General features: G+C 43.3%; 8 non-coding genes across 8 annotated transcripts; all 8 read right to left on the bottom strand.

The window, feature by feature from the left end:
- Positions 1–926: 926 nt before the first annotated feature.
- LOC136726229 (5S ribosomal RNA) lies at positions 927–1,045 on the bottom strand. Its single transcript, XR_010808053.1, has one exon. It is a non-coding gene; the product is annotated as a 5S ribosomal RNA (ribosomal RNA).
- A 1,056-nt stretch (positions 1,046–2,101) lies between these two features.
- On the bottom strand, positions 2,102–2,220 carry LOC136726242 (5S ribosomal RNA). The gene has a single exon (XR_010808065.1). It is a non-coding gene; the product is annotated as a 5S ribosomal RNA (ribosomal RNA).
- Positions 2,221–3,286: 1,066 nt separating this feature from the next.
- LOC136726254 (5S ribosomal RNA) lies at positions 3,287–3,405 on the bottom strand. Its single transcript, XR_010808075.1, has one exon. It is a non-coding gene; the product is annotated as a 5S ribosomal RNA (ribosomal RNA).
- Positions 3,406–4,461: 1,056 nt separating this feature from the next.
- LOC136726241 (5S ribosomal RNA) lies at positions 4,462–4,580 on the bottom strand. Its single transcript, XR_010808064.1, has one exon. It is a non-coding gene; the product is annotated as a 5S ribosomal RNA (ribosomal RNA).
- A 1,066-nt stretch (positions 4,581–5,646) lies between these two features.
- On the bottom strand, positions 5,647–5,765 carry LOC136726231 (5S ribosomal RNA). The gene has a single exon (XR_010808055.1). It is a non-coding gene; the product is annotated as a 5S ribosomal RNA (ribosomal RNA).
- A 1,066-nt stretch (positions 5,766–6,831) lies between these two features.
- Positions 6,832–6,950, bottom strand: LOC136726207 (5S ribosomal RNA). The gene has a single exon (XR_010808033.1). It is a non-coding gene; the product is annotated as a 5S ribosomal RNA (ribosomal RNA).
- A 1,066-nt stretch (positions 6,951–8,016) lies between these two features.
- LOC136726208 (5S ribosomal RNA) lies at positions 8,017–8,135 on the bottom strand. Its single transcript, XR_010808034.1, has one exon. It is a non-coding gene; the product is annotated as a 5S ribosomal RNA (ribosomal RNA).
- Positions 8,136–9,191: 1,056 nt separating this feature from the next.
- LOC136726209 (5S ribosomal RNA) lies at positions 9,192–9,310 on the bottom strand. The gene has a single exon (XR_010808035.1). It is a non-coding gene; the product is annotated as a 5S ribosomal RNA (ribosomal RNA).
- Between the last annotated feature and the right edge of the window lie 690 nt (positions 9,311–10,000).

Raw genomic sequence — 10,000 nt, forward strand, 5'->3', positions numbered from 1 at the left:
TAACACGAAACGTTGTGGCAACGTTGTGCGTTAGCTGGGGTGCCACACCAGACCGGAACTATATATTACAAAACGAACACATTGTCTTGATAAAACAGCTGTAATTGAGTGCCTGACACGCCAGTCAAGTGCAATCTTGAGAAGGTGTGCATTTCAGTAAGGATTTCAATTGACATGCAGTATGAAACTGAAAGGAGGTTGCATCACTATGATGCATAACATTGCATGTATTGTATTTTCAAGTGTGTGCATTCATCCTGTTGTCATTTTGTTTTGAAAGCAGAAGAATCATTCAACAGGTTGCTGAGACAAATGTAAACCAGTAAAACATATGAAGAGAAACAAACCTTGAATATAAGTTCAGTTGTTTAAACATTTGACAAACTATGGTGAGGGGGTAAGAAAACACACAAATCCAGCAGCTCCTGTATTTCAATACACCAGAACCCAATATTATTGGCGAGTCGGGTAGTCCATCATCACAGTTCGAGGGCAGGCATCATTTCAGTAATTTCATCCCGTTGCATTCACATCCGTGCCTTGAATGAGATTGAATGTGATCTTTGCTCTCAAGTATGTTCCCAAGTTTTACACTTTCGTGCTTTGCATGAATGGGAATGGAACCGTGTGTGTTGAATGAAGCTCCTTGTGAGCACTGAACTTTGTCCGGTGGAGTTCCTTTTTGTGTTGCTGTAATTGTGTCATTTCTCGATGAGAAAGATTAGGCAACATTTAGTCACTTCTAGCCATGATGCTCAATTTATTTACGAATGTACCCTAGTTACTAGGGACCGTTTACGTTGGAGAACAAGATCTATTGTATGCCTGTGTATTTGGGGAAGTCAAATCTGAAATAATGATGAAATTGCGTGTATCCAAAGTTAAAACTCGTGATTTGTCGCCCTCTGGTGTGTAAAAGATGCAAAAGCTTACAGCACCTGGTATTCCCAGGCGGTCTCCCATGCAAGTACTGACCAGGCCCGAGCCTGCTTAGCTTCCGAGATCGGACGAGATCGGGCGTATTCAGGCTAGTATGGCCGTAAGCCAGGGAGGCTGTCCCTGACGCTCTACTTAAAGGGAAGGCAATATCCGTTTCTGCCGTTCATACTTACAGTTGAACTGTCTCTCTACTCTAAAGCCCGGGACACACCAGCGCGCCGCAGACAGTCCCTGCTAATATGCCACGTTGTGGCAACGTTGTGCGTTAGCTGGGGTGCCACACCAGACCGGAACTATATTTTACAAAACGAACACATTTGTCTTGATAAAACAGCTGTAATTGAGTGCCTGACACGCCAGTCAAGCGCAATCTTGAGAAGGTGTGCATTTCAGTAAGGATTTCAATTGACATGCAGTATGAAACTGAAAGGAGGTTGCATCACTATGATGCATAACATTGCATGTATTGTATTTTCAAGTGTGTGCATTCATCCTGTTGTCATTTTGTTTTGAAAGCAGAAGAATCATTCAACAGGTTGCTGAGACAAATGTAAACCAGTAAAACATATGAAGAGAAACAAACCTTGAATATAAGTTCAGTTGTTTAAACATTTGACAAACTATGGTGAGGGGGTAAGAAAACACACAAATCCAGCAGCTCCTGTATTTCAATACACCAGAACCCAATATTATTGGCGAGTCGGGTAGTCCATCATCACAGTTCGAGGGCAGGCATCATTTCAGTAATTTCATCCCGTTGCATTCACATCCGTGCCTTGAATGAGATTGAATGTGATCTTTGCTCTCAAGTATGTTCCCAAGTTTTACACTTTCGTGCTTTACATGAATGGGAATGGAACCGTGTGTGTTGAATGAGGCTCCTTGTGAGCACTGAACTTTGTCCGGTGGAGTTCCTTTTTGTGTTGCTGTAATTGTGTCATTTCTCGATGAGAAAGATTAGGCAACATTTAGTCACTTCTAGCCATGATGCTCAATTTATTTACGAATGTACCCTAGTTACTAGGGACCGTTTACGTTGGAGAACAAGATCTATTGTATGCCTGTGTATTTGGGGAAGTCAAATCTGAAATAATGATGAAATTGCGTGTATCCAAAGTTAAAACTCGTGATTTGTCGCGCTCTGGTGTGTAAAAGATGCAAAAGCTTACAGCACCTGGTATTCCCAGGCGGTCTCCCATCCAAGTACTGACCAGGCCCGAGCCTGCTTAGCTTCCGAGATCGGACGAGATCGGGCGTATTCAGGCTAGTATGGCCGTAAGCCAGGGAGGCTGTCCCTGACGCTCTACTTAAAGGGAAGGCAATATCCGTTTCTGCCGTTCATACTTACAGTTGAACTGTCTCTCTACTCTAAAGCCCGGGACACACCAGCGCGCCGCAGACAGTCCCTGCTAACACGCCACGTTGTGGCAACATTGTGGCAACGTTGTGCGTTAGCTGGGGTGCCACACCAGACCGGAACTATATATTACAAAACGAACACATTGTCTTGATAAAACAGCTGTAATTGAGTGCCTGACACGCCAGTCAAGCGCAATCTTGAGAAGGTGTGCATTTCAGTAAGGATTTCAATTGACATGCAGTATGAAACTGAAAGGAGGTTGCATCACTATGATGCATAACATTGCATGTATTGTATTTTCAAGTGTGTGCATTCATCCTGTTGTCATTTTGTTTTGAAAGCAGAAGAATCATTCAACAGGTTGCTGAGACAAATGTAAACCAGTAAAACATATGAAGAGAAACAAACCTTGAATATAAGTTCAGTTGTTTAAACATTTGACAAACTATGGTGAGGGGGTAAGAAAACACACAAATCCAGCAGCTCCTGTATTTCAATACACCAGAACCCAATATTATTGGCGAGTCGGGTAGTCCATCATCACAGTTCGAGGGCAGGCATCATTTCAGTAATTTCATCCCGTTGCATTCACATCCGTGCCTTGAATGAGATTGAATGTGATCTTTGCTCTCAAGTATGTTCCCAAGTTTTACACTTTCGTGCTTTGCATGAATGGGAATGGAACCGTGTGTGTTGAATGAGGCTCCTTGTGAGCACTGAACTTTGTCCGGTGGAGTTCCTTCTTGTGTTGCTGTAATTGTGTCATTTCTCGATGAGAAAGATTAGGCAACATTTAGTCACTTCTTGCCATGATGCTCAATTTATTTACGAATGTACCCTAGTTACTAGGGACCGTTTACGTTGGAGAACAAGATCTATTGTATGCCTGTGTATTTGGGGAAGTCAAATCTGAAATAATGATGAAATTGCGTGTATCCAAAGTTAAAACTCGTGATTTGTCGCCCTCTGGTGTGTAAAAGATGCAAAAGCTTACAGCACCTGGTATTCCCAGGCGGTCTCCCATCCAAGTACTGACCAGGCCCGAGCCTGCTTAGCTTCCGAGATCGGACGAGATCGGGCGTATTCAGGCTAGTATGGCCGTAAGCCAGGGAGGCTGTCCCTGACGCTCTACTTAAAGGGAAGGCAATATCCGTTTCTGCCGTTCATACTTACAGTTGAACTGTCTCTCTACTCTAAAGCCCGGGACACACCAGCGCGCCGCAGACAGTCCCTGCTAATATGCCACGTTGTGGCAACGTTGTGCGTTAGCTGGGGTGCCACACCAGACCGGAACTATATTTTACAAAACGAACACATTTGTCTTGATAAAACAGCTGTAATTGAGTGCCTGACACGCCAGTCAAGCGCAATCTTGAGAAGGTGTGCATTTCAGTAAGGATTTCAATTGACATGCAGTATGAAACTGAAAGGAGGTTGCATCACTATGATGCATAACATTGCATGTATTGTATTTTCAAGTGTGTGCATTCATCCTGTTGTCATTTTGTTTTGAAAGCAGAAGAATCATTCAACAGGTTGCTGAGACAAATGTAAACCAGTAAAACATATGAAGAGAAACAAACCTTGAATATAAGTTCAGTTGTTTAAACATTTGACAAACTATGGTGAGGGGGTAAGAAAACACACAAATCCAGCAGCTCCTGTATTTCAATACACCAGAACCCAATATTATTGGCGAGTCGGGTAGTCCATCATCACAGTTCGAGGGCAGGCATCATTTCAGTAATTTCATCCCGTTGCATTCACATCCGTGCCTTGAATGAGATTGAATGTGATCTTTGCTCTCAAGTATGTTCCCAAGTTTTACACTTTCGTGCTTTACATGAATTGGAATGGAACCGTGTGTGTTGAATGAGGCTCCTTGTGAGCACTGATCTTTGTCCGGTGGAGTTCCTTTTTGTGTTGCTGTAATTGTGTCATTTCTCGATGAGAAAGATTAGGCAACATTTAGTCACTTCTAGCCATGATGCTCAATTTATTTACGAATGTACCCTAGTTACTAGGGACCGTTTACGTTGGAGAACAAGATCTATTGTATGCCTGTGTATTTGGGGAAGTCAAATCTTAAATAATGATGAAATTGCGTGTATCCAAAGTTAAAACTCGTGATTTGTCGCGCTCTGGTGTGTAAAAGATGCAAAATCTTACAGCACCTGGTATTCCCAGGCGGTCTCCCATCCAAGTACTGACCAGGCCCGAGCCTGCTTAGCTTCCGAGATCAGACGAGATCGGGCGTATTCAGGCTAGTATGGCCGTAAGCCAGGGAGGCTGTCCCTGACGCTCTACTTAAAGGGAAGGCAATATCCGTTTCTGCCGTTCATACTTACAGTTGAACTGTCTCTCTACTCTAAAGCCCGGGACACACCAGCGCGCCGCAGACAGTCCCTGCTAACACGCCACGTTGTGGCAACATTGTGGCAACGTTGTGCGTTAGCTGGGGTGCCACACCAGACCGGAACTATATATTACAATACGAACACATTGTCTTGATAATACAGCTGTAATTGAGTGCCTGACACGCCAGTCAAGCTCAATCTTGAGAAGGTGTGCATTTCAATAAGGATTTCAATTGACATACAGTATGAAACTGAAAGGAGGTTGCATCACTATGATGCATAACATTGCATGTATTGTATTTTCAAGTGTGTGCATTCATCCTGTTGTCATTTTGTTTTGAAAGCAGAAGAATCATTCAACAGGTTGCTGAGACAAATGTAAACCAGTAAAACATATGAAGAGAAACAAACCTTGAATATAAGTTCAGTTGTTTAAACATTTGACAAACTATGGTGAGGGGGTAAGAAAACACACAAATCCAGCAGCTCCTGTATTTCAATACACCAGAACCCAATATTATTGGCGAGTCGGGTAGTCCATCATCACAGTTCGAGGGCAGGCATCATTTCAGTAATTTCATCCCGTTGCATTCACATCCGTGCCTTGAATGAGATTGAATGTAATCTTTGCTCTCAAGTATGTTCCCAAGTTTTACACTTTCGTGCTTTGCATGAATGGGAATGGAACCGTGTGTGTTGAATGAGGCTCCTTGTGAGCACTGAACTTTGTCCGGTGGAGTTCCTTTTTGTGTTGCTGTAATTGTGTCATTTCTCGATGAGAAAGATTAGGCAACATTTAGTCACTTCTAGCCATGATGCTCAATTTATTTACGAATGTACCCTAGTTACTAGGGACCGTTTACGTTGGAGAACAAGATCTATTGTATGCCTGTGTATTTGGGGAAGTCAAATCTGAAATAATGATGAAATTGCGTGTATCCAAAGTTAAAACTCGTGATTTGTCGCCCTCTGGTGTGTAAAAGATGCAAAAGCTTACAGCACCTGGTATTCCCAGGCGGTCTCCCATGCAAGTACTGACCAGGCCCGAGCCTGCTTAGCTTCCGAGATCGGACGAGATCGGGCGTATTCAGGCTAGTATGGCCGTAAGCCAGAAATGCTGTCCCTGACGCTCTACTTAAAGGGAAGGCAATATCCGTTTCTGCCGTTCATACTTACAGTTGAACTGTCTCTCTACTCTAAAGCCCGGGACACACCAGCGCGCCGCAGACAGTCCCTGCTAACACGCCACGTTGTGGCAACATTGTGGCAACGTTGTGCGTTAGCTGGGGTGCCACACCAGACCGGAACTATATTTTACAAAACGAACACATTGTCTTGATAATACAGCTGTAATTGAGTGCCTGACATGCCAGTCAAGCGCAATCTTGAGAAGGTGTGCATTTCAGTAAGGATTTCAATTGACATGCAGTATGAAACTGAAAGGAGGTTGCATCACTATGATGCATAACATTGCATGTATTGTATTTTCAAGTGTGTGTATTCATCCTGTTGTCATTTTGTTTTGAAAGCAGAAGAATCATTCAACAGGTTGCTGAGACAAATGTAAACCAGTAAAACATATGAAGAGAAACAAACCTTGAATATAAGTTCAGTTGTTTAAACATTTGACAAACTATGGTGAGGGGGTAAGAAAACACACAAATCCAGCAGCTCCTGTATTTCAATACACCAGAACCCAATATTATTGGCGAGTCGGGTAGTCCATCATCACAGTTCGAGGGCAGGCATCTTTTCAGTAATTTCATCCCGTTGCATTCACATCCGTGCCTTGAATGAGATTGAATGTGATCTTTGCTCTCAAGTATGTTCCCAAGTTTTACACTTTCGTGCTTTGCATGAATGGGAATGGAACCGTGTGTGTTGAATGAGGCTCCTTGTGAGCACTGAACTTTGTCCGGTGGAGTTCCTTTTTGTGTTGCTGTAATTGTGTCATTTCTCGATGAGAAAGATTAGGCAACATTTAGTCACTTCTAGCCATGATGCTCAATTTATTTACGAATGTACCCTAGTTACTAGGGACCGTTTACGTTGGAGAACAAGATCTATTGTATGCCTGTGTATTTGGGGAAGTCAAATCTGAAATAATGATGAAATTGCGTGTATCCAAAGTTAAAACTCGTGATTTGTCGCGCTCTGGTGTGTAAAAGATGCAAAAGCTTACAGCACCTGGTATTCCCAGGCGGTCTCCCATCCAAGTACTGACCAGGCCCGAGCCTGCTTAGCTTCCGAGATCGGACGAGATCGGGCGTATTCAGGCTAGTATGGCCGTAAGCCATGAATGCTGTCCCTGACGCTCTACTTAAAGGGAAGGCAATATCCGTTTCTGCCGTTCATACTTACAGTTGAACTGTCTCTCTACTCTAAAGCCCGGGACACACCAGCGCGCCGCAGACAGTCCCTGCTAACACGCCACGTTGTGGCAACATTGTGGCAACGTTGTGCGTTAGCTGGGGTGCCACACCAGACCGGAACTATATTTTACAAAACGAACACATTGTCTTGATAATACAGCTGTAATTGAGTGCCTGACATGCCAGTCAAGCGCAATCTTGAGAAGGTGTGCATTTCAGTAAGGATTTCAATTGACATGCAGTATGAAACTGAAAGGAGGTTGCATCACTATGATGCATAACATTGCATGTATTGTATTTTCAAGTGTGTGCATTCATCCTGTTGTCATTTTGTTTTGAAAGCAGAAGAATCATTCAACAGGTTGCTGAGACAAATGTAAACCAGTAAAACATATGAAGAGAAACAAACCTTGAATATAAGTTCAGTTGTTTAAACATTTGACAAACTATGGTGAGGGGGTAAGAAAACACACAAATCCAGCAGCTCCTGTATTTCAATACACCAGAACCCAATATTATTGGCGAGTCGGGTAGTCCATCATCACAGTTCGAGGGCAGGCATCTTTTCAGTAATTTCATCCCGTTGCATTCACATCCGTGCCTTGAATGAGATTGAATGTGATCTTTGCTCTCAAGTATGTTCCCAAGTTTTACACTTTCGTGCTTTGCATGAATGGGAATGGAACCGTGTGTGTTGAATGAGGCTCCTTGTGAGCACTGATCTTTGTCCGGTGGAGTTCCTTTTTGTGTTGCTGTAATTGTGTCATTTCTCGATGAGAAAGATTAGGCAACATTTAGTCACTTCTAGCCATGATGCTCAATTTATTTACGAATGTACCCTAGTTACTAGGGACCGTTTACGTTGGAGAACAAGATCTATTGTATGCCTGTGTATTTGGGGAAGTCAAATCTGAAATAATGATGAAATTGCGTGTATCCAAAGTTAAAACTCGTGATTTGTCGCGCTCTGCTGTGTAAAAGATGCAAAAGCTTACAGCACCTGGTATTCCCAGGCGGTCTCCCATCCAAGTACTGACCAGGCCCGAGCCTGCTTAGCTTCCGAGATCGGACGAGATCGGGCGTATTCAGGCTAGTATGGCCGTAAGCCAGGGAGGCTGTCCCTGACGCTCTATTTAAAGGGATGGCAATATCCGTTTCTGCCGTTCATACTTACAGTTGAACTGTCTCTCTACTCTAAAGCCCGGGACACACCAGCGCGCCGCAGACAGTCCCTGCTAATATGCCACGTTGTGGCAACGTTGTGCGTTAGCTGGGGTGCCACACCAGACCGGAACTATATTTTACAAAACGAACACATTTGTCTTGATAAAACAGCTGTAATTGAGTGCCTGACACGCCAGTCAAGCGCAATCTTGAGAAGGTGTGCATTTCAGTAAGGATTTCAATTGACATGCAGTATGAAACTGAAAGGAGGTTGCATCACTATGATGCATAACATTGCATGTATTGTATTTTCAAGTGTGTGCATTCATCCTGTTGTCATTTTGTTTTGAAAGCAGAAGAATCATTCAACAGGTTGCTGAGACAAATGTAAACCAGTAAAACATATGAAGAGAAACAAACCTTGAATATAAGTTCAGTTGTTTAAACATTTGACAAACTATGGTGAGGGGGTAAGAAAACACACAAATCCAGCAGCTCCTGTATTTCAATACACCAGAACCCAATATTATTGGCGAGTCGGGTAGTCCATCATCACAGTTCGAGGGCAGGCATCATTTCAGTAATTTCATCCCGTTGCATTCACATCCGTGCCTTGAATGAGATTGAATGTGATCTTTGCTCTCAAGTATGTTCCCAAGTTTTACACTTTCGTGCTTTGCATGAATGGGAATGGAACCGTGTGTGTTGAATGAGGCTCCTTGTGAGCACTGATCTTTGTCCGGTGGAGTTCCTTTTTGTGTTGCTGTAATTGTGTCATTTCTCGATGAGAAAGATTAGGCAACATTTAGTCACTTCTAGCCATGATGCTCAATTTATTTACGAATGTACCCTAGTTACTAGGGACCGTTTACGTTGGAGAACAAGATCTATTGTATGCCTGTGTATTTGGGGAAGTCAAATCTGAAATAATGATGAAATTGCGTGTATCCAAAGTTAAAACTCGTGATTTGTCGCGCTCTGGTGTGTAAAAGATGCAAAAGCTTACAGCACCTGGTATTCCCAGGCGGTCTCCCATCCAAGTACTGACCAGGCCCGAGCCTGCTTAGCTTCCGAGATCGGACGAGATCGGGCGTATTCAGGCTAGTATGGCCGTAAGCCAGGGAGGCTGTCCCTGACGCTCTACTTAAAGGGATGGCAATATCCGTTTCTGCCGTTCATACTTACAGTTGAACTGTCTCTCTACTCTAAAGCCCGGGACACACCAGCGCGCCGCAGACAGTCCCTGCTAATATGCCACGTTGTGGCAACGTTGTGCGTTAGCTGGGGTGCCACACCAGACCGGAACTATATTTTACAAAACGATCACATTGTCTTGATAAAACAGCTGTAATTGAGTGCCTGACACGCCAGTCAAGCGCAATCTTGAGAAGGTGTGCATTTCAGTAAGGATATCAATTGACATGCAGTATGAAACTGAAAGGAGGTTGCATCACTATGATGCATAACATTGCATGTATTATATTTTCAAGTGTGTGCATTCATCCTGTTGTCATTTTGTTTTGAAAGCAGAAGAATCATTCAACAGGTTGCTGAGACAAATGTAAACCAGTAAAACATATGAAGAGAAACAAACCTTGAATATAAGTTCAGTTGTTTAAACATTTGACAAACTATGGTGAGGGGGTAAGAAAACACACAAATCCAGCAGCTCCTGTATTTCAATACACCAGAAGCCAATATTATTGGCGAGTCGGGTAGTCCATCATCACAGTTCGAGGGCAGGCATCATTTCAGTAATTTCATCCCGTTGCATTCACATCCGTGCCTTGATTGAGATTGAATGTGAT

Source organism: Amia ocellicauda, unplaced genomic scaffold (assembly GCF_036373705.1).
Source record: "Amia ocellicauda isolate fAmiCal2 unplaced genomic scaffold, fAmiCal2.hap1 HAP1_SCAFFOLD_245, whole genome shotgun sequence".
Classification (NCBI taxonomy): domain Eukaryota; kingdom Metazoa; phylum Chordata; class Actinopteri; order Amiiformes; family Amiidae; genus Amia; species Amia ocellicauda.